Source organism: Anas acuta, chromosome 2, assembly GCF_963932015.1.
Source record: "Anas acuta chromosome 2, bAnaAcu1.1, whole genome shotgun sequence".
Lineage (NCBI taxonomy): Eukaryota > Metazoa > Chordata > Aves > Anseriformes > Anatidae > Anas > Anas acuta.
In genome coordinates, this window is record NC_088980.1 from 74,474,413 (window position 1) to 74,501,370 (window position 26,958).

A 26,958-nucleotide genomic window follows, 5' to 3' on the forward strand; every position below is an offset into this window, starting at 1 on the left:
TCATTCATTGTAAGTTGATACAGGCATATTAGAATATGCTGATTTTGGTCCTGAAAATAAGATGTAGAGTGTGGAGCCATGTGGTGCTTTGACTATGTTACCTCTACAAATTTATGATCAGTTTTAATGTGGCTTTTAGCCCAGGTTCACATATTTTTTTAAAAAAAAAAGAAGTCCTAGTGTTATGTTTCCATGCTTTGAAACACCATGTATTTATTCACAGTAAGAGAATTCCATTTTCTTTTTCTTTCTTTCTTTTTCTTTCTTTCTTTTCTTTCCTTCCTTCCTTCCTTCCTTCCTTCCTTCCTTCCCTCCCTCCCTCCCTCCTTTTCTCCTTTCCTTTCTTTCTTCTCTGTTTCTATTTTAGGGCAGATGTCTTTGCAATGAAGACATTTTAAAAGCTTATTTTAGTAGATCTCAATTTTTGATTATTTTCCTACTATCCAGCTTTTCTACATACTCATTTCTCACCTATCTCACACATAGTGGAAGGTGTTGTGCAGTATGCAATTTTTTTCCATCAGCAAAAGCCCCTTCTTCAGCAGCCTATTTCTGTGACACCAAACATGCCTAAACCAAAGAGCTCTAGACTATGTCATGTCAAAATGGCTTAACAAAATAGAGAATCACCTTAAATTGTGCTTGTGCTTCTATGTATGATGGAGAATATTGTTTTGGGAGAAGAATCTAAACTCTGGTGGTAGAACAACATCTGGCTAACGCAGATGTCCCACTGAAAGGATATAATACAATGTTCAAGAACTGAGTAGAAGTAGTTGTTTTCTTTAGATTTAGAAACGGAGGAGAAGAGACCTAAGACTCACAAAGATCCCTTAGAGAAAGGTGTGGAAAAACAAGACCGAACTGCAGAACAGAAAACAGTGCTAGAACTAAGGTAAGTTAGCACAACAATACGAAACTCTCTTCCAAATCTACATGCTCTTTTAGACACAGCCAACTTCGCAAAAAAAAAAAAAACAAACACTAGCACTGGAGCAGAATGAAGATCCACCATAATGAAATATGCCTCTATCACTGTTAGTAAAATCACATCAGAATTATGAGTGAATCCCACACTGGATGTCAACAAAAGGATTGGTTTTGGAAACATTAGATTTTGTTAGTTTCTTGAGGTATCTTTCCCACCTTTGCTACTTGTGAAATGAAAATAACTTTATCATGTAACACGGAAATCCTTAGGCAGAAAAAAGTTTCAATAACATTCCCTCTAGCATGCAAAACCTTTCAATTTCTTGAATATAAGGGAATAGAATATCAATCAGTGGATCACAAAAGTTTCTCTTACACAAAAGGATGAAAATTTGCCTTAGAGGGTGGCTGTTTTTTCTACACAGTTATCTGATAAAAATAAAGGAAAAATCTGTATACATTCATTTTATAAGAAATTTGCCACCAAGTCATTTTTTGTCTTTTCTCACCTTCTCTTAATGATGATTTCTTCTGAAGGAGTTCTGGTTTACTTTTGCATCTGAAATTCTTAGCTCACCGATTCAATATCTTAAATGTGAAATGAAGAAATACTGACACAATAAAAGTTTTTTATGTCAGCAGGCTTCACTGCTTACTATTTTAGACAAGACGTCTACGTGTTTACTTTTCAGTACCCTGTACTTCTGTTACACTGCCACATGATGGCCATTCATAAGGAGAGTATGAAAAGTCATCATGAAAGTCTGAGACATGGTCTCCTCGACCAGACACTGGAAAAACAAAGAAGGACAGAATGACCAAACTTAGAATATCAACAGAGTAGGCCAAAAAAGCACATAGTATGTGCAGAAATTTTAGTAATTTAGGAATTCATCTTCATCAAGGATCTCCCTGCTTTCACAGTATCAGCAGTGTACCAGTGTGGTGGTTCCGCTCGAGTGGGCAGCCGAGCTCCACCACAGCCGCTCTCTCACTCCCCCTCCTCAAAGAGGAACGGGGAGAAAATATGGTGAAAAGGGCTCAAAGGTTGAGACAAGGACAAGAAGATCACACAATAGTTATTGTAACGGGCAAAATAGACTCAGCATAGGGAGACAGTAAGATTTATTGCTTATTACTAACAAGCTAGAGAAGTGAGAAACAAAGGAAAGAAACCAAAAGCACCTTCCCCCCCCCATCCACCCTCTTCCACCTCCTCCCCCCGAGTGGTGCAGGGGAACAGGGGAATGGGGGTTATGGTCAGTCTACAGCACTTCTTCTCTGCCGCTCCTTCTCGGTCACTCTCGTCCCCTGTGCTGTGGGGTCCCACCCACGGGATGCAGTCCTTAATGAACTGATCCGGCGTGGGCTTCCCACAGGCAGCAGCTCTTCCAGAACTGCTCCAGATATGGGTCTGTACCACGGGGTCCATCCCTCAGGAGAAAACTGCTCCAACCTGGCTCCCCCACGGGCAGCAGCTCCTGCCAGGTCACCTGCTCCTGCGTGGTCTCCTCTCCCCAGGCTACAGGCCCAGAATCTGCTCGGGCAGGGGTCTTCCACAGGCGGCAGCCTCCGTCGGTGCAGGGCCACCTGCTCCACCGTGGCCTCCTCCACGGGCTGCAGCGTGGATCCCTGCTCCACCGTGGTACTCCATGGGCTGCAGGGGGACATCCTGCTTCACCATGGTCCTCACCACAGGCCGCAGGGGACTTCTGCTCCGGCGCCTGGAGCACCTCTCCCCCTCCTTCTTCACTGACCTTGGCTCCTGCAAGGCCGTTCCTCACTCCTCTCACTCTCCCAACTGCTGTGTGGCGCAGCGTTTTTTTCCCTGTCTTAAATATACTCTCACAGAGGCGCAAAACAACATCGCTTATTGACTCGGCTCTGGTCAGCAGTGGGGCCCTTACCTAACATGGGGCAGCTTCTAGATCCTTCTCACAGAAACCACCCTTATGGCCTCCTGCCACCAAAACCTTGCCATGTAAACCCACTACAACCAGGACTCCCACCTTTACTACTGTAAATGCAGAAATGCCAACAATGGGTTAAACTGTAAAATCCACACCATAACATATGTAGCGGTTTAAAAACTGGATGCTTAGAAAAAGGTATAATAACAGGTCAAACACGGTAATGATTTTTTCTCAGTATACTCTCCCAGCTTTCAAAAAATCAACAAATTTCCTAAGCTACAGATTACATCTGTGTTTAATATGCCTTCAGTAGGCAATCTCTTCCCACTTAGTTTCAGGGTTGAAAAACTCAGCACTGCATTGTGTTTTTTTAAGAATATACCACTATAAATTTTCTTAGTGTAGCAACACAATTTTTTTATTTTTTTTTTAGCAGAGCAGTACATATGGTTGGGGTGGTGAACTGGGTAAGGTCCATGACTGGGACAGGGCTGGGACTTCAAGGTGGCTCCCAAGCATTGGCAGGGCTCCCGCTGAGGTGCCTCAAGGCCAGGGAACTGCATTAAGGCCCTCAGCCCAGGCAGCCCAATCCCAGGAGAGTTAGGAGGGGGAGAACCCACCCAGGGCTCTGAAAGCAGCAAAAGGCAGCTGAATTTCTTTGATTCCTCTTGAGGAAAACTCTCACCTGCAGGCATTTGGTTGGAAAAATCTGGAGTGGCAACATGGATGGCATTAATCACTGACATCTAAGTAGTTGTGTAGGTAGCTGCTACTGTAGAGCACCTGTCAATTCTGTCAGTGCTAGCCTTGCAAATAAAATTTGTTCTGTAAGGTGCTTGAATTTCATGTTATGTTTCTATAGGTCAGAACAGTGAAGATTAGGTCCTAAAAGGAGAATAAATTCATATCTTGGACAGTCACTAAAACTCAGATCACTCCAGCTGCACAGCACAACCCATATAGCAAACATGCACTGCCATTACACAAACAGCAAAAAAGCCTCGAAGAAGGCTCAACAGAAGAACCTAAGTTGACTGCCTCCTTCAGTTGAGCTTTTGAGTTCATGAGTGAACAATAAAGTTGCTGTATCGCTTCCAAGTAATTTCTGACCTCGTACAGCACAGCAGTATTTACATAAATGAGTACCATCAATGAGTACCACAAAGTTGACTCCTGCACCACTTTTCATTGACTTGTGAAAGTTTAATTTGTTAGGTGGGTACTTGCAGCATTGTGAAGCAGCAGCCTTTCAGATCACAATCACAACTCATTTCTGAACTGGCACAGTCCTCTCCCTGATGGGGCCTGGCATGAGCATTTCTCTGAAGCTTCAAGTGCAACTCCATGAAGACCTCCTTCCTCAGATCCACACTTGGAATCAGTGCTGAACACCTCATATTGCTACCATCACATGGAACAACCTTGTTCTAACTCTTCCTCACTTGAAATCTAAAGCTATATGAGAAAGTCCAACATGTCAGCATCTTGAATGTAAGAGGTGCTCTCCAGGGAGTCCTCCTACCTCTTCAGTGCGTAAAATGAAGCACTGTCAGCACTCACAGGCTGCTGAATTACAAACATAAGTGGCAAAAATTAACTCTGTTTTGCTGAGATATTATGCAGTAGTGCATTAGGTGAAAAAAATGCCATGAAAAGTTAGGAAGCCTGAGTGTTGCTCTTAGCAAACTGAAACCTCAATATACTCTGCAAATTTATCAAATCTCTAGAAGCTTCTGAAAACATCCTGTTAATATTCTGCTTAATGCAACTGCATTAGAATGTTTTTGTATTATATTCCCAAAATTGCCATGTAAACAGTAATCACTTAATCAATATTTTTTTGTGTATAATTAGACCAAGTTCTATGGCCCTCCTAATTTTCCTTAGTAAAAGGCTATGTCCTGATCCATAAGAATATTTTCTCATCTTCTGTTCACAGTAACATATCATCTTTTCCCTTCATTTTTCAAATTTCTTATTCTCTTTGTTTTCTTATTTTTACTTCCCCTTTGTTTCTTTCTAACGCTAACAGTTTGGTACTTTACCATGAAACACGTAAGTGAGTTTACCTCTGAGGCAATGGCACTGTTAAGTCCTGGCTGAACTGTTTTTCTCTCAAGCCGTATATTTCTGAATAAAGTATGAAGAGTTTATTTGGTCTGTACAGATAGAGCATAATTAATTCATTATTATTATTATTATTATTATTGTTATTATTATTATTGTACAATTAAACACAAATAGCATAGAATACAGAACCTTCATAAAAGCTTTTCCTAAATCTGACACAGTATTAAACTTGATTATTACATCACATTACATTATTTTGCTTTAAAGTCCCTAGTTGTGAGCACAAATTTGCCAAATCTCAATTTAACCCACACTGATAAATCAGTTTATCTTCAAATTAGATACTGTCATTTCAACTCTCAGTAGCTTTTTGTTATCTGTGATTAAATTCTTAAATTTTGGTATTTTCAAAATGCATTAGGCAAAATCTGTTTTTCCAGTGGCTAGCATGAAACTTGTTTTTGTCTCATGTCCTGATCATAACCACTGTACAAGAGAGGAAGAATGTCCATAAAAAATAAATGACAGAAGAAATAAAATTATTTCCATTTTACTCAAAGATTAATGTAACTTTTCCACACTGACCAAAACAGGAGTGGGGTCTGAAGCAGTATTTTACATGCTACTAACTTATTAGATATGTCTGAGTTTTAATGGAAGAATCACATGTGCACAAACAGAAGAAAGGACTTCTGCCTGCTTACCTTCTCTGTGTTTTCACATCTGAAGTCCCCTTGGAAGGTTTCTAGTACGAGGAATCTGCTGAAACTGGTACATGAAACTTGGAGAGGTGGTGTAAAGCTACATCATGTAGGCTTGATGTAACAGAGATCAGGATGTCACTGTGGAGGGGATCAAGAGAAAAAGTGAGCTAGCCTAGATGACAGCATATGAACATCAACTCCACAATGATGCTTTCAAGTTATACAAATAGGGCAAGATGGCATTAGTGAAGGCTAGAGTGCAGGATGATGATGTTAAAGCACAAGGTAATGAAACTTGCACTGGATTTGTTGTTGTTGTCTTAAAATGATGAAGGGTTCAAGACTCTATCATGAGAAAAATGCTAGAGAAGACATATGGAAAAACAAAACAAAACAAAAAAAAACAAGGAAGAAGGGAAAGGACGTCTGAAGTACAAGGTGAAAGGTGTAAGGAGGAATATCAAGAGACCAGAACATATAAGATCCCAGAAAAGAGGAAATTTAGGGAAAAACAGATTTAAACCATCTATGTCAATATTGATGAAATAAAAAATAATAATAATAAAAAAAGATACAGTGAGGAGGTAGGAAGGTCAAGGAAAGGTGTTTTTGCCATCATTCTTAGTTTTCTTTCAGAAAAGTCGTGACTATCCCTTTTTGTTGTCTCAGAATTGTGACTCTTATCTTTTAGAAGTCTGTCTCACAATTTATTTATCTAGCAATGTCTTCTGGGGCACCACATTGCATATAGGGCTGTGCCACACTCAGCCTGAAATGTTGTGCAGATACTTGAACTTTCAATTTTTGATTGTTTCCATTATTTTCTCCTCATCTTTAAAGCATGGACTTTGATTAGATCTACAGATGTATTATATATCCTTCCTTCTTCATGGTCTCACTATCCCTTAAATGCTCTGAGTTACCAAATTTTGTCTTCAGATACCACCTAATGCCTCAGAATTATGAACTCGATGTATATGTTAGGGAGACAAATGACAGGTTAAAAAATAGTGTGCATTTTAGGAAACCTGAATTCAATCTTCGCTCGTATACTCTTGCACATTTTGGATGGGTAATGCATTTCCTATCATTTATTGCTAGGCTCTGTTGAAATGATAAGCAGTATTTGGAATATATGATTTTGTAATTCAGTCTAAGGCACTAAATCCAGACAGTGGTGCAAGAATTGAACACCATAGCAACAGCTTTATGTACCTGCAATTTTTCATCATCTGCTCTGCTGCGCATTTTCACAAAATCAACAACATTGTTTTGGTGGTCACTTTGCCTGCTTCACTGCTGCATATTGGAAGATAAATCCCCATGCCTGCTTTTTATTACTGGGTATTTTTAGCTAACTGTGTTGATTTAGCCTTAATTACTTATAAACTGTGTCAGATAGATTAAATATTTCCAGGTGTGTATTTCATTAAGTCTTTTTAATCAATTTTATTAAGGCAGTAACTCACCAAATCAGCATGCTTAATTGGCCAAATAAGTTATACACAGAGTGAGAATGGTGTCACACTCAAATGGAGGGTTGGGTAAAATAAAATCTATACTGCTGATGGACTGTATACTGTGAAAGATGTTGGATGAGTCACCTATACCTAAACCTTTACCTTTTACTTTTCTTCTATGTCTTATCCAAAAACTGCTCTCAGATTAATCCTTTTTTTAAGGCTACATTCTTTCAAGCGGCAGGCCAAATGCAGGACTAACCTGTAATGGGTTTCAGTCCAATAGATCTCTTCTGTTCCAGTCACTGTGTCCAAAAGGTTACTGGGCTGGTATCAACCTTTTCTAACCCTACCTTCTAACTTAATGTATAGTATTTAAAGAATTCAACTGTCCTTTATTTGATCTCATGAGGGTTAGCCTACCATGGACAACAGAAAAACCTGGTCTGTGTGCTGATTGCCATTTCTTTTCCTAACTTTGTTGTCTTTGCACAGTTTTCTGGATTTTGAGAGGCCTCATTAGCCTCTTTTATTAGAATTAACACAATTTTGCATAGCATTTGGCTTAAGTTTTAAGTGCTGTTTCATGCGCTGCGAAACACTGTGCAAGAATGGCTCTGTTCAAAATCATCTCAAGCAACCCTGCCCTCCGCTCCATGTTTTTTTTTTTGCAGGGCATGTTGTGGGGACCCCCAAGCTACCTGTCTGTGGAATGAATTTGCCTGCACTTTTTAGCTTAAACTGAACACCACATGACTGTAATTATGCTTTCTCCACATGCTTTGAAAAAATACTACAGTAATTTTATGGCTGTGTTAATAAAGTAGGTTAACTGATACACTGATTACAAAATCAGAATTTTGATGTTAAAAAAAAAAAAATCCATAAAATATATAAGAAAGTATTATGGGTTTCCAAATCAGTCTGTTTTTCATGAATGCAAACATTCTGGAAGTTTACAAACACTTTAATAGCAAACTATGAAATCCAGTATGTTTTCTCAGACTCCTGAAGTGCTCAAATAGCATTCTTGTCCAGAGCTATCAGCCTGATAACAAACATAGTATCTACAAATAAAAATGCTATTGCTGTGTCACATAATGCTGTCATATTATTTCCAGACCTCTAACAGCAGAAATCAGCAGCAGAATTGCAGGCCACTTAATCAGTGAGTAGGAAAGCTCACTGCACGCAGACGCCATCCCCCTGGTGTAACTTGCTTTTCTCTCTCCATGCAGACAGATTCTGACACCCCTCAAACAGTATTCAGAATACTCCTACAACATTTACAGTTGCTCAGCGATCTCTCTGTCTCAACAACAGAAGTATCACAAACCAAACAACGTGCAAGAGTAATCTCCTGCACTTGCTGTTCAGATCAATATTCCAGCACCACTGCCTCTACTTAAAACCTGGAATATTAGTGTACATGCAGTAAATACTTCCAATGCTGAATGTGTGATTGATACTCTGATAAATTTTGTTTGTTGTGACACTACTGCCAAGCAGCAGTATTTCTGTGTTTTGTTCCAGCTTCATCAGAGAGTTTTACACAAACCCTATTTCACAGAGTCTTATGGAAAAAAGAACAGCACCAGTAATTCATTAAGAATTCCATTCTAATTTAATTTCTGTAAAGATAGACAAATTAGGATGAAGAAATTAATCTTTCCAAGAGACAAGAGTTAAATATACTGCTGAATTCAACAGTTTTATAGCATACTAGGAATGCTTAACTATTTTAACAAACAATACTTGAAATTAGCAGGAAAGGGAGAGGTTTTATTTATTTATTTATTTGCCTCTGGCAGTGCACAGCACCATCTCTGGCCTCTGCTAAGCCATCCATGCCAACTGTGATTCTTCTTGGCTACGGCTGAAGCTGAATGTTTGCCTTTGGAAAACAACACACTAACCAAAGAGCAAGTTTTATCAAAGTATTATGAAAATAGGGCCAAGGGCTTTCCAATACTTTGAAAATTATGTTTTGCTTATCTAAACCCTTTTTCACTGTAGAGCTTTTAGTGTCATCTACCTGTAGCACAAGACCTTTAATCATAACAATATAGCAGTAATATTAACATTTTTGTCTATTACTCATTGATGTACACAAGCAGAGGGGGGTTGGCAGTAGACAAGCTTGAGTTCATTCCTCCATTTGTTTTATTTATTTTTGCAGTGTATTTTAAATGGATTCTCTCTTGGGCTTCTTGCTCCTGCAAGCAGTAAATCAGGCAGCGGGGCGAAAGAGCACTTGAAAAGATTACTGCACCAGTTGGGCTTAAACAGCTTCATCCCAGCAGGGCAAAGAGGTCAGCTCCACTGTAATGAACCCCGCAGTTAGGAAGCCAGTGTTTTGTGCTTTTTCACATAAATGTTACTTAAATATATGTGATATTATTATTCCTATTATGACTGTGTGATCAGACAAAGGCAATTCTATCCCTCCTGAAAAATGATACTCAATTTATTGTTCTTAATCCAGAATCCAAGGGTGCATGGCTACATAAAACTACAGAATAACTGCCTTCATGTTCATAGGACACTATTGAAGTTGTCCATCCGTTTGTCTGTGTTCCTCCCAACCCCCACAAATAAAACAAACAAAAAATCAAAACCCGATACCTTTCAGTTTTCACTTACCTACATGGTGAGCCATAACCTCTCTGTAATTATGCTAAATCTAGAGAAGGGAATTCACACTTCTAAGGAACTGGATCAGGGGCACAAACAATGAAGCAAATCGTTCAGCATCACTAGTCACAAGTAAACAATAATGCAGTATTTACAGTCTAAATAATGGAATAGAGACAGCAGCCTATGTTACGTATTTCTCTCTTTAACATAAATTGGCCATATTGTCACCAGGCCAGAGTTCACTGCTCTTGAAATCATTGGATGCAAAGCGTAGATATTGCACCAAATTAAGTAAAACATGTAATGATCGCAGAAGTGGGGGAAATAGTTTGAAAATGCAATTGCAAATAGATTAAAATACTACCTCTGGTTGCAATTTGACATTTGTTACTATAATATTACAACGATATGTCTATCATGAGTAGCTGGGGCACAAAGCCAGTCACATTTACATGAAAAGTAATATTAGAGTAATGGCTACAATGGGACATGTTAAAAACATCTCCACATCTACTTCTATGATCATCTTTTAGTTTTAAACTATCTACATTCATTTAAAAAGCATAATTATGTTATAATTAGATATTGATCATTACACATAATGCTTTCACACACAGGTGCCTAATTTTTTCTTTTTCTCTCTTTTTTTTTTGTTTTGTTTGAAGTTTCGCTCTAGTAAACCTTTAGAGCCAAATTTATCATCTTTATTAGTAGTTTCCCCATAACTACTCAACATCTCAGTTCAACAGATTAGAAAGGAGGCAAGAGGGAAAAAACAATCACTAATGTGAGTCTAAATGACCAAGCTATCAGTGAATTCAGAATATCAGCTTCCAGAATAGTTTGAAGAAGCCTGTTGATGCTTTTTTAATTTTTTTTTCCATTTTCTTTTTCTGGAAAGCCTGTGAGAGACACGCTACCTGATCAGATGCACTTTTAAGGAGTATTTTTTATTTTCTTGTAATTTTATGACATTACTTCATCATGAACTAAATATATACATATAATTGAAGGAGGCAGGTGAGAAGGACAACATAAAAAGAAAAGCAGCATAAAAATGTGTGCATGAAGCTATAGTGAAAAGACTGAGTATAAAGGAGGGAGATGACAGAAGTCAATAAGCCAATAGTACAAGGCAGAGAAAATTCTGCAGGAACTGTAGAAAAAACTAATCAGATACATAAAGCAGCAAGAAAATGTTTCTGATGATCTAGTTTTTGGCCATCACTCATGCCATTTGCTTTAAGTAAACTATAGGCTGAACTATTCATTTTAGCATCTCACTATGGCTCTCACTATTCAATTTTAAAAGCAGACTTTGAATGAATGACAGTATCATTAACATGTTACAATCAACTGAAAAGGCAGGAGATTTATTCCATGGCCATGTTGGCCATTCTGAATCTCCCCTGGGGTTACACTGGTAAAGGCAGCGCTCCAGAAGTCCAAATCTGGGCCACGGTCTTGTAAAATAATCCTGCATATGCATCTGCTCCATCAATAACAACTCATTCCCTTTTTTTTTTTTTATTTCCCTCCCTTCCCCCCCACACCTACCCCCTGGAGTATTTGAATACTGCTTCAGAGTTATTGATTTATGTGTTTATTCTTGACACTGTGTTACTAAAAAAGCTGTTTCACAAATTGATTCAGTATCTCTTTTAAGCAGTTAACTGAAGTTCTCTGAAGAGTTACAAAGCTTAAGCTGAAATTTATTAGTAGAAATAACAAAAATGAACAGTCACTGTCACACAAGATTTCTTAGGTGCCTTGGTGAGTTCTGCTCCAATTCTCTCCTGAGAATCAAGCACTGCTAAAATCAGACATTGAAATTTTCCATTTTATGTTCCACTTCTGCATGATATGGTTAATGTTAGACTTTAAGACTACGAACTTCACAGTAGCCTTTTATTGCTGCTCTGTGTCTTCCTGACTCCAAAATTCTCCTGGGTTTTATTAGGGTCTCTACATCCCTTAGGTTTTTAACCTCTTTTAAAAAGCAGCAGGCTCTTTCACCAAACACTGCTCCAGGATTTTTCTGACCATTTAATAGTTATTTGCTTAATATGACTCCTAGGTACAAAACATGCAAACAAAAGCACAATCTGCACTAAGGATATATAACTACTCCTACTTCCACAACAGCAGTGAGACCCCCAGCTTTGGAAACAGAGTATTATTGCTTGGCCAAGAAAGGCAAAAAAAAAAAAAAAAAAAAAAAAAGGAAAAAAAAAAGGAAAAAAAAATAAGAAAAAAAAAGAATAAGAAAAAAAAAAAAGCAGGACCAAGGACCAAGACTGAATGCTGAACAAAACTTTGATTTCTTCCCTGGTTGATGACTAGGAGCTACGTTAGGAGCTACGTGGCTATGTGAGGACAGAGGAAGAATAGCTCTTTGGACTTTAAAGGAAAAAGAGGAAAATGTGAAAGATACAAAAGGGAATATTAATGTCAACAGTTCCCTAGCACATGGCAGAATTTGTCATGAGCTACTTGAAATTCCTGGTAAAGGAAACAGCTGATCTTGTGCTGATAAAATATAGGCACTACATAAAACAGACATGGCATATTTCTTGGCTTCCAATGGCATTTTCTGAAGAAAATACTAGGAAAATATCAGGAATAAAACCAATTAGCAGAATACCTTCAATGGTAGAAGAACATGGGCAGCTAAAAGCCTGACTAGAGCTGAAGCTCCCTGGAAGCCTGGAAATCAGAAGTGCATCTGTACCTGTCAGTATCAAGCATTAGCAAAGAGGAAGACTTTCAGATGATGGCTTAATTTCTAACAGCACCAGCAAAAAGTTCCAGAACTTGTAATAGCTGTAAGGAATTTTCAGTAACAAAGGCTTGGTAAACAAACTGGGAAGCTGTGTAGCAGAAATGAGACCAAGTATTTGAGACTAAGCAAGAAAATAAATACAGGAGAGAGGAATTCTCAGGAAATAACAAACAAATAAAACAAAAAGTAGAGTATTTTGACAATTTTGACAGATAGAAAGCTTAAGAATCAGCCTAAAGTCTTAAAGAACACAGGTATGGAGGAGAATGCTTGCAGAATGTTAGAAGATGTAGCAATCAGAATTTGCCATTCTTTATACCTGTGTTTATACACAGTGTCCTGACGCAAATAAAGAAACTGAGATACTACAAGGCTGAATACAGAAAGGTATGCCAACCAACCCAGAGACTAGTTAAATAGAACATGTAATAAGCACATTTTAGATAACGCTCAGCTTTGCCCAGCCAAAGAAGAGGGGAAGCAAAAATGGCAATGGTTGACCTCTCTGCATGTAAAAACATCGATATGAAGAAAAGAGCACCAAGAGTCTGAATAGCTTTCCATGGAAAGCTTAACACCTAGTAATTCTTAGCATCTTGTCAAGGATTTGTTCTTAAAGCATTCCATCTCTGTATGAATGTACAGTGATGACAACATCAGAAAAACGTGTCCACCCAATTTCAAAACTGAGACCCAAAGCTGCAAATCCAAATAGTCATGGATATTTAGTGTCTAATATCTATCTTAAACTTACATATTTTTATACCTATTTAGGTTCTTAAGTAGGTATTTCCCAAATAATCACTTTTTGATTTTGTCTTAGCCACCAGACTATCGGAAATTACATTTTACAACTGTAAAATAAGAAATTACAATTTACACCTGAGAGCCATTTTCAGTAAAAGAAAAATTAAAAAAAAAAAAAAAGAAAAAAAAAAAGAAAAAAAGCCTTGAAGACAATTTGATCCCAGGTAAACAGGCTAAATAAAAGTGTTTTTTTCCTTTTTTTTTCTTTCATCATGAAATCTCCTGTAACAGTTGTCATGTTCCTTCTGTTGTTTTCTCAACTTTCTCATAAAGTGGATTTCTTATGTAATTGGCAGCTAGCAGAACATTTTATACCTTTGGTTTTTAATGTCTTATAATTTAATATTACCACATTTTCAATCATACTACACTAAGGCATATCACAAAAGAACATTGATTAATAAATGAATGAGGGTTACGCTCATCATGCTGAGAATGTAACCACAGGCACTATCTTGATTGTGAAAAGAAACACATGGATTCTCAAAAAAAAAGTAGTATCAAAAACCTATGACTCATGAGTTACAAAAATCACAGTAAACTTAGAGATAAAAAAAATATTTTTCATACTATCCAAGATAAAATGTTGTATTATTTTTATATAATTTCATATAAGGCCTGCTTCTCTAGGCATCTATACTATGTATTTTGAATAAGCCTGGGTGAAATTTTTCATTATGCAAAAGCTGCAACAGTCAAATTTCTATGTAAATCTTACAGAGGAGTAAGGACAATCAGGACAATCTCCTTTATCTTGTGTTAAAATCTGCAGAATTCCAAGGGAAGGATTACTGCACTTACATCCACTGCTTAATAGTGTGTTGTACTGGAGCTACAGGCAGATACTGTTATTTATTAAATCACATGGGAATTGCAAGTATTGAACTCCTGGAAGTCCCTTCACAGCATGCATATCTTAAGAGTGCAGTAGCAGATCAGCAGAAGTCTACCTTCTTACTACAGCCACACAATTCTTGCAATAAAGCCTGAACACACAGATGTCACAGAGGGACAGACATTTCATCTTAATCTCTGACAGCAGCATAAATGCTGGCATAAAGGATGCAAGGGGAGTCATTCCCTTTTGTATTTATCCAAATAAATATCCCCCTTATTTATCTAAATAAATTTGTTTCTTCTGCAGTTGCTGGGAATGACATGATCAGTGAAGGCAGAGCAGGCTGGTACTAAAATTTAATTACTCCTGTGGTGTATTCATGCAGCTATAGCTAAAAATATCTGAGCAGTTCCTGTCTCAGAAAGCTTTTCTCTGCCCCCCTGTGTAGATAACTCCCCTGTCACTAGCAGGATGCTCATCGCTGTGTACAGTAGCCAGAGCAGAACAAAATTTCAATATTCACCTTTGAAGGATTATTTTTGGCAGTCAGAGACAAAAAAAAAAAAATGCAGCGGCCTAAAACGTCATGCAACTGGATGTGGAAAACATTTCCCAAAGAAGAATGAAAAGACTTATTTAGGGAAGAGTTAATTGTTTAACTACCACATAAACATAACACTCCTATTTGATTACTAAATTCTTTCCTGCTCTTCCCATAAAGAAGAAAGCAGCCTAGGCTGGAGACAGCTCACATAACTTTCTATTTATCTAGCTAAAATGTCTTCACAAAATGTTTCTCCCTTTAAAGCAAGGTTTATTTCATAGTATGATTGAACCTCTGCACAGCAGTGAGCATTCACACACTCACTACAAAACTCTAAGTAATATATTATGGGACTGTCACTCTAAGTACATTTAAAATGTACTGTGTTTACCTTACCAACAAAATCATTTTAGTACAGAAGTCATTCACATATACATTTCCTGTACAAGGAATTGTATTATATTCTAGCATTAATGTCCCATAAAGTTGTTACTGCCATAGGAATAGCAAAGACATTTCATCGCATTCAATGAAACATGCAGGAACAGATGATTAAAATGAAGAGTTGGAAGAACAACACTAATGAATTCATGCTTGTTGTTTGCTTCTGCCTAAAATATTTAATGGAATCTCAGCAGCAAGACAACAAGCAACATTTACCTGGTGGTAGAAACAAAAAAAAATGAGATACTGACACCTTTGAAGTTAATGTCAAAACTACTATTAACTTCAGTTTGCTAAGAATTTCACCTGTCATGCTTCAACAAATGGTGGGAGGCAACTGTAGTGTTAGAAGGACATTGTCACACTTCCGCATTATAGCTCTTAGGCACTGAAAACATTTTTTTTTAAAGAACATTCTTCAGTAGCTTCTAATCAAACTGTGTTTTCCAAGAAGCACAAGATTTCAAGCTCACAAGGGCTGGCAAATTTGCCCATGGGGAGTAATAATTATTATTAGGGAAAAAACAGATGTTGCCACTATTTTGTCCTGTACTGTCACAACTGATGACAGAACATATCATAGAATCATAGAATCATAGAATATCCTGAGTTGGAAGGGACCCTTAAGGATCATCAAGTCCAACTCTTGACACCGCACAGGTCTACCCAAGTTCAGACCATGTGACTAAGTGCACAGTCCAATCTCTTCTTAAATTCAGTCAGGCTCGGTGCAGTGACCACTTCCCTGGGGAGCCTGTTCCAGTGTGCAACCACTCTCTCTGTGAAGAACCCCTTCCTGATGTCCAGCCTAAACTTCCCCTGCCTCAGCTTAACTCCATTCCCACGGGTCCTGTCGCTGGTGTTAATGGAGAAAAGGTCTCCTGCCTCTCGACACCCCCTTACGAGGAAGTTGTAGACTGCGATGAGGTCTCCCCTTAGCCTCCTCTTCTCCAGGCTGAACAGGTCCAGTGCCCTCAGCCGTTCCTCGTACGTCTTCCCCTCCAGGCCTTTCACCATCTTCGTAGCCCTCCTCTGGACACTCTCCAACAGTTTCATGTCCTTTTTATACTGTGGTGCCCAGAACTGCACACAGTACTCGAGGTGAGGCCGCACCAGCGCAGAGTAGAGCGGGACAATCACCTCCCTCGACCTACTAGCGATGCCGTGCTTGATGCACCCCAGGACACGGTTGGCCCTCCTGGCTGCCAGGGCACACTGCCGGCTCATATTCAACTTGTTGTCTACCACGACCCCCAGATCCCTCTCTTCTAGGCTGCTCTCCAGCGTCTCATCGCCCAGTCTGTACGTGCAGCCAGGGTTTCCCCGTCCCAGGTGCAGGACCCGGCACTTGCTCTTATTGAACTTCATGCGGTTGGCGATCGCCCATCTCTCCAACCTATCCAGATCCCTCTGCAAGGCCTTTCCACCCTCATTCGAGTCCACAACTCCTCCAAGTTTGGTGTCATCAGCAAACTTGCTCAAAATACCTTCTATTCCTACATCCAGATCGTTTATAAAAATATTGAAAAGTACCGGCCCTAAAATGGAGCCTTGAGGGACCCCACTGGTGACCGCCCGCCAGCCTGACGCAGCCCCATTCACCATAACCCTTTGGGCCCTGCCCGTTAGCCAATTGCTCACCCATCGTATGATGTTTTTATTTAGCTGTATGCTGGACATTTTGTCCAGTAGGATCCTATGGGAAACCGTGTCAAAAGCCTTGCTGAAGTGCAAAAAAATCACATCAGCTGGTTTCCCTTGGTCTACCATACGGGTGATCTTATCATAAAAGGAAATCAGGTTAGTTAGGCAGGACCTACCCTTCACAAACCCATGCTGGCTGGGACCAATGACTGCTTTGTCCCCCAGGTGCGCCTCAATACGTTCGAGAACCATCTTCTCCATGATTTTACCAGGCACTGACGTGAGACTGACAGGCCTGTAATTGCTAGGGTCTTCTTTCTGACCCTTCTTGAAAATCGGCACAACATTTGCCAGCTTCCAGTCTACCGGGACCTCTCCAGACTCCCAGGATCGTTGAAAAATAATTGAGAGAGGTTCCGCGATGACGTCCGCCAGCTCCTTCAGCACCCGGGGATGAATCCCATCCGGACCCATGGACTTGTAGGGATCCAGGTGGATATGCAAAACAAGGACTATGTCAGGGCAGAAAAATATAGGCCCTGCATATTCTAATCAACCACTGGAACACCTAGCACCTGAACATAAGAAACTTTTCTGTTTCTTGCACCAACTGGCAGGAAATAAGCATTTCAGCATGCACGTGTGCCTTCATGTTATAACCTCCACACTTGGCTTTGGCTTCCCGAATATTTACCTCTCAGCTCAATAAATCAGCTCAATGCTCCTGGAGTGTGCTTGGAATTTTGCCTACCTAACTTCACTTCTTAACTTTTCAATGAAAATTAGATTCAGTAACCCCATTTCTTGTTTTTTCTTAATAGTCTATTCATACTCCTTTTTCACTTCACTTATGTTCATCTCTCCCTTCTGATTCACTTACTCAAGGGTGAAATTTAGCTCTCTATATATCAGTCTGGCTCAGAAACTTGCATAACTACTTCATTATGTATAAATGTACAAAAATGTAATGATGTTTATGACACATTATAGAAATGAATTTTGGCAAAGAACACAAAATATTATTGTTTTAATACATTCGTTTAAGCAATCAAAACTTGCACCTGAGTGACCGAAGAGATTCTAAGACAGAAATTACTTTCCCTTGTGTGCATCACATTGAAACTGAACTCCGTATAAGCATCTGGGTACGGATTACTGTAGAACCTATTTCAAATTGTACATTCTTTCATTTAAAGTCATAAAGTCAATTCAAATATCTGTGTAACATAAGAGCTTTTAATGTGTAATAAGTACCTGAATATGAACAGCTGTAGGTCTTTGTGTTTTCAGCAATAGTAAGAAAGGAGATTTTAGTCCTTCTTATTGTACCTAAAAAGGGATTAAAGTTTGTGCATTAGATGCAAGAAATGACTGCATTTAAAATTAGCTTGTTTCATACCAGCTTCTACAGCCCTACCATCTGAATATACATAAGGATCAATTAGCAGTTGCATAAAAAAGGAACTGTTCTAAGTTTATCCCAGTAGCTCACATCTACACAATGGAGAAGAAAAAAAAATAAAAAAGCTAACTATGCGACCAAGATTTTACAGTAACTTGGAAAACATTTCAGCCCAAAAAAAAACACCAGTTACTTCTGCAAAAGACTTGAGAACACTTCCTTTCTCCTGGATTTATTTGAACTGAATCTTGGGATTGGAATAAACTAGTGCAGTTCCCATCTTTTTTTGGAGAAAAAGTGTATGCGACGAAACCATTGGGTTTTCTCATACATCTCCCCATCTGGAGGATCAAGAATAAGATTGGTGTCAGGCTAGAAACAGCCATTCCCTACATCTCCTGTTTTCTACCTTTTTTTTCTGAGGACAGTGTAAATGATCTTCTGCATGCCTGGAACAATATGATAAGCAAGGAAAAAAGATCTACAAACTTCTTGCAAATGGCAGCATTGCTTCCTTTACACTCATCCTTTCATTATGTAAAAGGCTTATGGTAAGATGTGAATCAGTCTATTTCAATTAAAATACACTTAACATTAGCTCAGTAGATGTGGTGGCAGACCATGCTTTGTCATCAAAAATGCTGGTGGTAAATTGTTAATCTAAATTAGTGAAATCAGTCCATCCCAAGGAGTATGGGTTGCCTCTCTTATATGTAAACTCACCAACAGCACAGTACTTTTCTGAATACATACAGAAGGAAAATACAGTAGGAAATATTCTTTCTAAATGCTGAATTGCCTGAAGATTGCAATTCTACCATGTTAGAGTTAATAATCAAAGTAGTTTCTCAGAGCTGTAAAATGGAAACAGATGTTGGCACTTACCTATTTCATGAATTAGGGGTGATAGAAAAATGACACAACAAAACTGTTAAGTTTAAGATGTCATTTTTGCAATACTTTCTTGCCTTCTAAATATTAAACAGTAGTTTGAGGTAACAGGAGATTCTGTGCATCTTTTTATCATTTCCCTTTAGCTCTTTAGGTGTGAAGAATTAAAACTATATAATCAGAGGTATTAAAGATGGAAAAATTAATTAGTGACTTTTATTTTTATTTTTGATATAAGTCAGCTTTGTTGGACTGACTTATAAATTACAGTTCTTCAGATCCTCTTTAAATCGCTTCCTAACTAATGATGCAGTTATTATCACATTTGATAAGCATCTCCTTACCAGCTACACTTCCCACAAACGAAGAACACAAGCAGAAGCTTAATTGTAGTGGCTTCCTGAATATTTACCTCTCAGCTCAATAAATCATGATGGTTCACCTCTTCCAAAATCAATAACTATTTAATATTCTATTAAGTTGATGGGAGTAAAAGAACAGTAAACCATGTTTCTGCTATAGCAATGTAATTAACTACGACAGGGAACAATTCCCCTTTCATTTTGAATGGCAATAAAGCATCCGTTATTCAAGGAGCTTGATCGTTTTAAAATTGTATATAAAGAAGTGGACCATACAAACTTGGACTTAACTCAGTTTTCTGAATGGAAAGTTAAAAATTTGTTAAATTATAACTTTACTACTATACTGCCATGTTACTTCTGAAGAAATTCTTATGTTAACTGAGAATGACTCCTGAGATGATGATAGCCAGCCCAACTACATAAAGTCAATGAAAGAAAACTGTACAGTTTCCATTTGTAGATTAATAGTGAATATGCTGTCCTTTAAGACACGGAAATTCCAAATGGCCTAAGCTCATTACATATTGGAGCTTCGGAATTCCTTAATTTATATCAGTTGTATTATTTTGATTAATCCAGATTTACTTTATCCTTCTTCCATTTGCAGATAATCAAGAAGACTGAGAAAAGGAATTGGTTCTTCAAAGAATGAGATTTCAAAGAAAATGTTATGCCTCTTATTAACAGAAAGAAAGAAAATATTACCATTCTCAGTTTCTGACTACTCTCAAATACAATGGTAAGAGCAGTGAGGAACAATATATTTTATTAGAGGATCATGTTCTCTTACAGTGAGAAGTTCTCAGATAACTTCTTATATTGATCACCTCAGTAAACTGAGAATATAGTCATAGATACCATACCAATATGGATCTCATTTTTGAAGTTGAGGTAGAGGGTAGAAGGATTTGGCTTTCTCCTTCTTTTATTCTCAAGAGCAGCAGTATCAAATATGGAAAGAAGGATAATGATCGCTATTTCTTTTTAACTTAATCTGCATTCTTCTTCAATTTGTTTGTCTGTGAGAGACAGCAAAGGGCCACAGGAGCCAGAATTAAACAAAACCCATTTGCTCCTGCAGACTTTATACAGCTGAATTAATTACAGACTGATTAGCTGCTGATTTTTTTCTAACCTATGACTCTGCTCAGGTCTTATGCATCTCTACCACTTTTCACTCTTTACAAACTCCGCAGATTTTGTTAGCATCTTTTCCAATAAAATCACCTCTTGAAGGGAAACTCCTAAGCACATGAACTGGTAAACAGCTGATCAGTACTTCCAAAAGGTGCAGTATAGGTATAAATTAAATACCACTCAAATTTAATGAATTCTGGTATAGCAATTGCTTTAAAAAGAGTATGTAAATCCTTTGCAACTCAGTGAGGGTGCTTGGAAAGACCAGAGCTCAGTAATGAATCTACCTCAAAGCTACATCACAACAGCCCCATGCAATCCTACAGGCCTGGGGCAGAGTGGCTGGAAAGCTGTGCAGAGGAAAAGGATCTGGGGGTGTTGCTCAATGCTCACCTGAACGTGAGCTGGCAGCGTGCGCAGGTGGCCAAGAAAGCCAACAGCATCCTGGCTTGTACCAGGAATAGTACAGGCAGCAGGACAAGGGGACTGTCCCCTTGTACTCAGCTCTGGTGAGGCCACGCATCAAGTAGCGTTCAGTTTGGGCCCCTCAATACAAGGACATTGAGGCCCTAAAGCGTGACCAGAGAAGGGTTACAAAGCTGGTGAAGAGCCTATAAAACATGGCCTATGAGGAGTGGCATAGGGAACTGGGGTTTTTAGTCTGGAGAAGAGGAGACTCAGGGGAAACCTTATTGTTTTCTATAGAAAGGAAGTTATGGGGAGCTGGGGGTCAGCCTCTTCTTGCATGTAATTAGCAACAGGACTAGAGGGAATGGTCTCAAGTTGTGCCAGGGGAGGTTTAGGATGGAAATCAGGAGACATTTCTCAGAAAGAGCAGTCAGGAATTGGAACGGGTTGCCCAGGGAGGTGGTGGAGTCACTGTCCCCAGGGGTGTGCAAGGAAAGGTTGGACGTGGTGCTTAGGGACATGGTTTAGTGGGTGATAGTGGTGGTAGGGGGATGGTTGGACCCCATGATCTTGGAGGTCTTTTCCAACCTTAAGGATTCTGTGATTCTATGATCTAGCAGAGAGCTCTAATACCTCTTGCTTTTAACACTGACAAAGGTGGGTGGTTTTGGATTGAGTCTTACTAATTGAATTATTAGTAATAATAATAATAAGCCTGCAGATGTATCTTTAGGACACTAAGCTGACACTGTCACTGTCTTCCTGATTAAGTTCATGTATTTCAGAAGAATCAGCCTTTACTGGGGAATTCTGTAGTTGAATTCCAAGCTGTTGAGAGGAGGCATCCTCATAAAGTGTGAGATTTGTGAAGTTCCCCTGCATTTTACCATATGAGGCATTTGTACACTGGTGCGATTAAAAATAGATCAATTCTGCAGTCATATGCAACCCCAGCACAAACACCGAAAATCAAGATTCAATTTCCCTAATATTCACTGATATACATTTTATGTATTTTTTTTTGCCAAAAATATTTTCTTAAAACAGCACTGAATTCTGTTTTTTAGATTGAGATTTTTTTTTTTTCCCCAGAAGTGTTATTAAAATGATACCACGAGAAGATTTGGCATGGTGCATAAATGTCAGTTAATAATGAGATCATGCACATTAATGTCTTTATTTATTTATTTTTGTAGTGACTAGGGGAAAATGAAAACGTGGAATGAATTTTTAAAGGTAGTACTTTCACAATGCAGTGGGTTGACCTTGCCAACACCCAGCTGCTCTCCCACTACCCTTCCTCAATAGGTCAGGGGGAGAAAAGAAGATGGAAAGGAGGAGAAAATAAGATGTAAAGGATTGTGAGCTGCGACAGACAGGATGATCACTTACAATCTCGGCAAAACAGACTTGGCGTGAGGAACATTTGTTTCACTTTTTACCTATTCAAGTAGACTTAGAGAGTAAGAGACAAAAATTAAAACAGTTTACGACACACATACCCATTCTCCCTAGGCCCAGCTTCACCCTTACATTCCTCAGTGCTGCAGAGGGTGGGCCAGTCCCTGAGCGCCCCTCTCTGCCTCCCAGCCCCAGGGGCTGAAGGAGGAAAATCCCTGCTCCAGCACAGCCTCCTGCCCAGGGGCCGCAGGGGGATCTCTGCTCCGGCGCCTGGAGCCCCTCCTGCCCTCCTCCTCCTCCTCTCCCCCTGGGTGCCAGCAGGGCTGTTTCTCCCCCGTTCTCCCTTTTTTTCTGCCAGCTGCCAGGCAGTGCTGTGCCCTCCTTTCTTCCCCAGGCTGTGCCTGAGGCAAGGCGCCACCATCTTGGCTGCTGGGCCCAGCCGTGCCCTGCCGTGGGGCCGTTGGGGCCGGCATGGGGCAGCCCCGGCATCGCCCCACACAGCAACCACGCAGCCACCCGAGAACCGGGCAGCATCTGGGCACACGCATCCGTTACATGTAACTTACAAAGCATGCCTTGGAGAATACAGGGGTGTCGTATGACCATATTTGTCATTAAACTCTGTATACAGTAAATTTGGGATCACATCGGGTCGGCAGTGTTATAAATGAAGTCTCAACTCAATCTGAATTTAGTAACATAAAAGAATATTTATAAAAGGCAAGTAAACAGCGCTGAGCGTGCGGGGAGTCTGTGCTCTACCAACACGCACACACGAACATCAAACATTCTAAATATACAGAACATTGCTTTACATACTAAACCCGAGTATGCCTATACATACGTACAATCAGAAAAGGTAACAAACAATCCTTTAAGTTCCATGACTTAACAGTCTCCATTTTCCATACCTTTTGAACAATATGTCTCGCTTTAAGTTGTCAAGCAACTCGGTCTTCAGGCCTTATGTATCCTGTTCTTCCCAGATCGAAGAAAAGCACATCCATCTCCTTTTCAAGGCCAATGGGCCTGGGTCAAAAGGCACGCCCAGGTCAACAGGGGGCGTAACAGCAAAGGCCTGCGATGGCTGTAGCGGTGGGGGGGGTCCCATGGCGTAGCAGTCGGATCAGTAAAGGAGCCCGCAGATCCCTCACTGTCTGGCAAACCACACGTTTCTGACTGTGGCCCCACATGGCTCTTTAAGGCCTCAGAGCTTGCTTGCCAGGTGCCGAGCAATCCCACTGCAACTTTGTCATTTTTAGTTGCAGAGTCCCACACCTTGACCTCAGTTTGGTCACATGTTTCAGGATCATAAACTGCCCAATTGTTAATAAGGAGAATAAGCTGTAAGGTTACCAGGACAGGCTTTGTTCCTAAGGACCTATGATTCCCCATAATGCGCAGCTGCTGACCAGCGAGAGGCAGTTGTGTGCACGGCTCCGCTTCTCTCAGCTCGGGCTTCTCTCCAGCTCCGGTGCGCCCATTTCCAGCTTCTCTGAGCAGTTTGCTGAGTCTGGCTGAACCTATCTTCATGAGGCGATCAATGTGCCGGTTCCTGTCCTCCTGGTCTCTGTTCTGCCAGCCTGTTCCTTTTCATTCCGTCTTTCTGCTTCTTTATTAATGACATAATTTCATTGCGTTGCCTTCTTTTTTTTACCTTGAGGGCAGGCTCCCCTCTTATACCCTTCTCTCCACAGCAGTTCTTTTCAAAACAACTTTTCATTGGTCAAACAGCTTTGAATATAACAACAGCAAACACCCAGAAACTTACATGCCTTAACGGGTGGAGAACAAGCAACCAGAGACTGCATGGAGTCTCCTGAATCACCCTTCTTTGTTCCCTCTAAACTCTTTTACATTCCTGATGGCCTCGTCGTTAAGAGTCTAATGTTATCTCAACCTAGGGGCTTTCCGACCCACATGGCCACACTCCCAAATCTCCCCCTTCTTTCTCCCCAGTATCAACCATTTTCTCGACAGGAAGTACCACTCCATATATAACAGCAGTAACGTTACAGGTGTACACTGACTGGCTCACTGTGAAACATAACATTGGTATTTGGGGAAATAACATGGTAGGACAAAGCTCTAGTTTCACAACAGAACGGGAAGGCAGACCTGAAGTTTTATGATTCAAGTTTTAGTTAAATTTAGTTAAAATTAGTTTTTAGTTAAATTTAGACTACTGTATGCAGTGACAAGTGTACATCCTTCTAAAACAACTTTTATAAGATTTGCAAGATATATTTCACACAAGCAACTGTGACTGGTTGGGCAGCATGTTAAGAGGCTAAATTCTGAATCTGGTTCATTGGTGAGAAAATAGACACAACACTTTGTCAGTGCAGTCACCTCTTACTTGCATAGGGATAAAAGCAGGCCCAGGATCCCTGGTTTGTTTTAATACAGAACTGTCCTGTATGGCCAATCTTATGATACTCCGCTCATAATGCTTCTGGAATCTCTAAAGAAAAGGAAAAGTAAATGTAAAAAAGGTTTTAGCCAACAGATTGAATAATTAAGTACTCCTGCCAAAGCAGATGTTATTAAAGGCATCAATAATTAAATGGCAATAACTGCACTTATTCCTAGAAGAGAAAAATGTAAGAGCTATCAAACTGCTAAATCTACGGTGGAAAAAAAAAAAAAAAAAAAAAAAAAAAAAAAAAGTTTTAATACAATTATTATGAATTAGCAATTAATAAAAATCACTAGTTAGCATTATTATATTATTATACTCCAAATACTTGCAGAGTGGGAAATGAGAGAAAAGGAGTTACCAGATGCCTGCTCAGTGCTAGCAGCAAGGGCAAGAGACCAGACCTGGTGACCTGAAGGATGTCAGCATAGACCAATATGAACCACGCAACCTGCAGGAGGCCCTTATGGCTCAGGCTGCGTTCCTCAGCATGTGGTCTTGATGCTGTGATGCAGGGGTAGTTGTTCTGCAACCTACGCGGAGGTATTACTTAAATCAATTTAATCTGATTTAAAAGGAAATCGAAACTACATAAATTGCAATTGTCAGTGTCCGTAGATTTAAATCTATTCCCTGTGTTATTAAGCAGATCCAATAAAGCAGATTTAAGGATTAAAATTATATATAATTAAATACAGTTAAATACAGAGACTTCCCAAGTACCTTTATGAATCCTTTTTTTTTAGTGTACAACAATTTCATAGCAATCCCACTGGCAGTAAAACTGACAGAGACAGTAATTAATTTTAACACCTTTGATTACTAAATTAATAATTTTCTTATTAAAACTACATAATCTAATGAATTTACAGTTAGTAATTCCACAGATGACTATAAATTTCCTGTTATTCTCCCTTCGTTTTATTTACCAATGTGTAAGTTTTGACTATCTGCAACTTTGCATATAGATCTTGATCTCAGTTGAGAAGCCACTTTACAAAATGTAAATTTCCTCACTTGTTCTTGAACTGTTTGTTGCCTTCATAAGAGATTCTTATTATTCTGTTTCTCTTCCAGCTGCAAGCTGTTTGAAATTAAACCAGGTAGAAGAAGTTTCTTTGACTTGAAGCATTGCATTCATTCCTAAGGGAAAGCTTGACTCTTTAAAGCCTCAGAAAGAAGAAAACTGTTTTTCTCAGTTTAATTTTCATCAAAATATCTGAACTGGATAAGCTTTGAAAAAGGAATGTTACAGTTTCAGCAGTACAGCAGTATTATACAGCTTCCACTGAAATGAAAGCAAAAACATCTGCTATCTACCTATGAGTAGTAAGACATTCAACATGACAAAGAACATACCCTGAACACAGTAAATATCCTAAGTATATTGGCCTCTGAGATTCTTCTGCATGTTGCAAACAAGTTTCCCTTCTATGCACGTGTTTTAAAATCATTGGTTTAGAACAGTGCTGTCAGTATTGCATGAAGTCAAAGTCCTGTACTGTTTCTGCTCTGAGGTTTATTTGGAACTCACAGGCAGCTGGCTGCTCTCTTTTATTTATCAGTTCTTCAAGAGTACTCATTGAAGCACCATTCCTGTTTCACCCAGTGGTATAAGGTGCAGTCACCAAGGCACAATAAATCTGTCAACAAATGCTGGCATTTCTTCCTGGCTGTTCCTCTTTGTTTATCAAATAATCATTTTCAGTAATAAGGGAGCAGAGTGTAAACATGCTCCTCACTAATTTGCTATGTTTGAACATCTGATTCTTTAACATTGTGAACGGGAACCACTGATGAGCTTTGTGACTGCACAGTTTGGTTCCAATTAATTTTTTAATGAAACAAAAGTCAAGCCCAACTGTGACTTGTGGCAGGGTTTTGATTTCAGCAGTACCCTCTTACGTCCTCTCATTTGGCTAGGTTTCCCCCACTGAACATAAATATTGATAGTTGACAAGATAGCAAACACTAAGCAAGGCATGAAGTGTACCAAACAGCTTGCTTTTCTGAGTTGTCACTTTATTTATTTATTTATTTGTTTGTTTGTTTGTTTGTTTTTAGGGGCTGCAGATCGGCAGTTTAGGGGACAGATCGGCAATTGAGCTTATCTTGAATTTTCAAGTTCATTCAAATCTATTTTCAGAATGAATATCCCAGGG

At 39.3% G+C, this 26,958-nt stretch overlaps 1 long non-coding RNA gene across 2 annotated transcripts; it reads right to left on the minus strand.

The window, feature by feature from the left end:
- Positions 1-3,095: 3,095 nt before the first annotated feature.
- On the minus strand, positions 3,096-20,382 carry LOC137851743 (uncharacterized). 2 transcript variants are annotated; one of them, XR_011093419.1, is made up of 5 exons: positions 20,295-20,382; positions 18,028-18,102; positions 5,618-5,755; positions 4,913-5,002; positions 3,096-4,409 (listed from the first exon to the last, which is right to left on the minus strand). It is a non-coding gene; the product is annotated as an uncharacterized lncRNA (long non-coding RNA). The 2 variants fall into 2 exon arrangements; XR_011093418.1 differs by lacking the exon at positions 20,295-20,382 and adding an exon at positions 18,585-18,714.
- Positions 20,383-26,958: the final 6,576 nt, after the last annotated feature.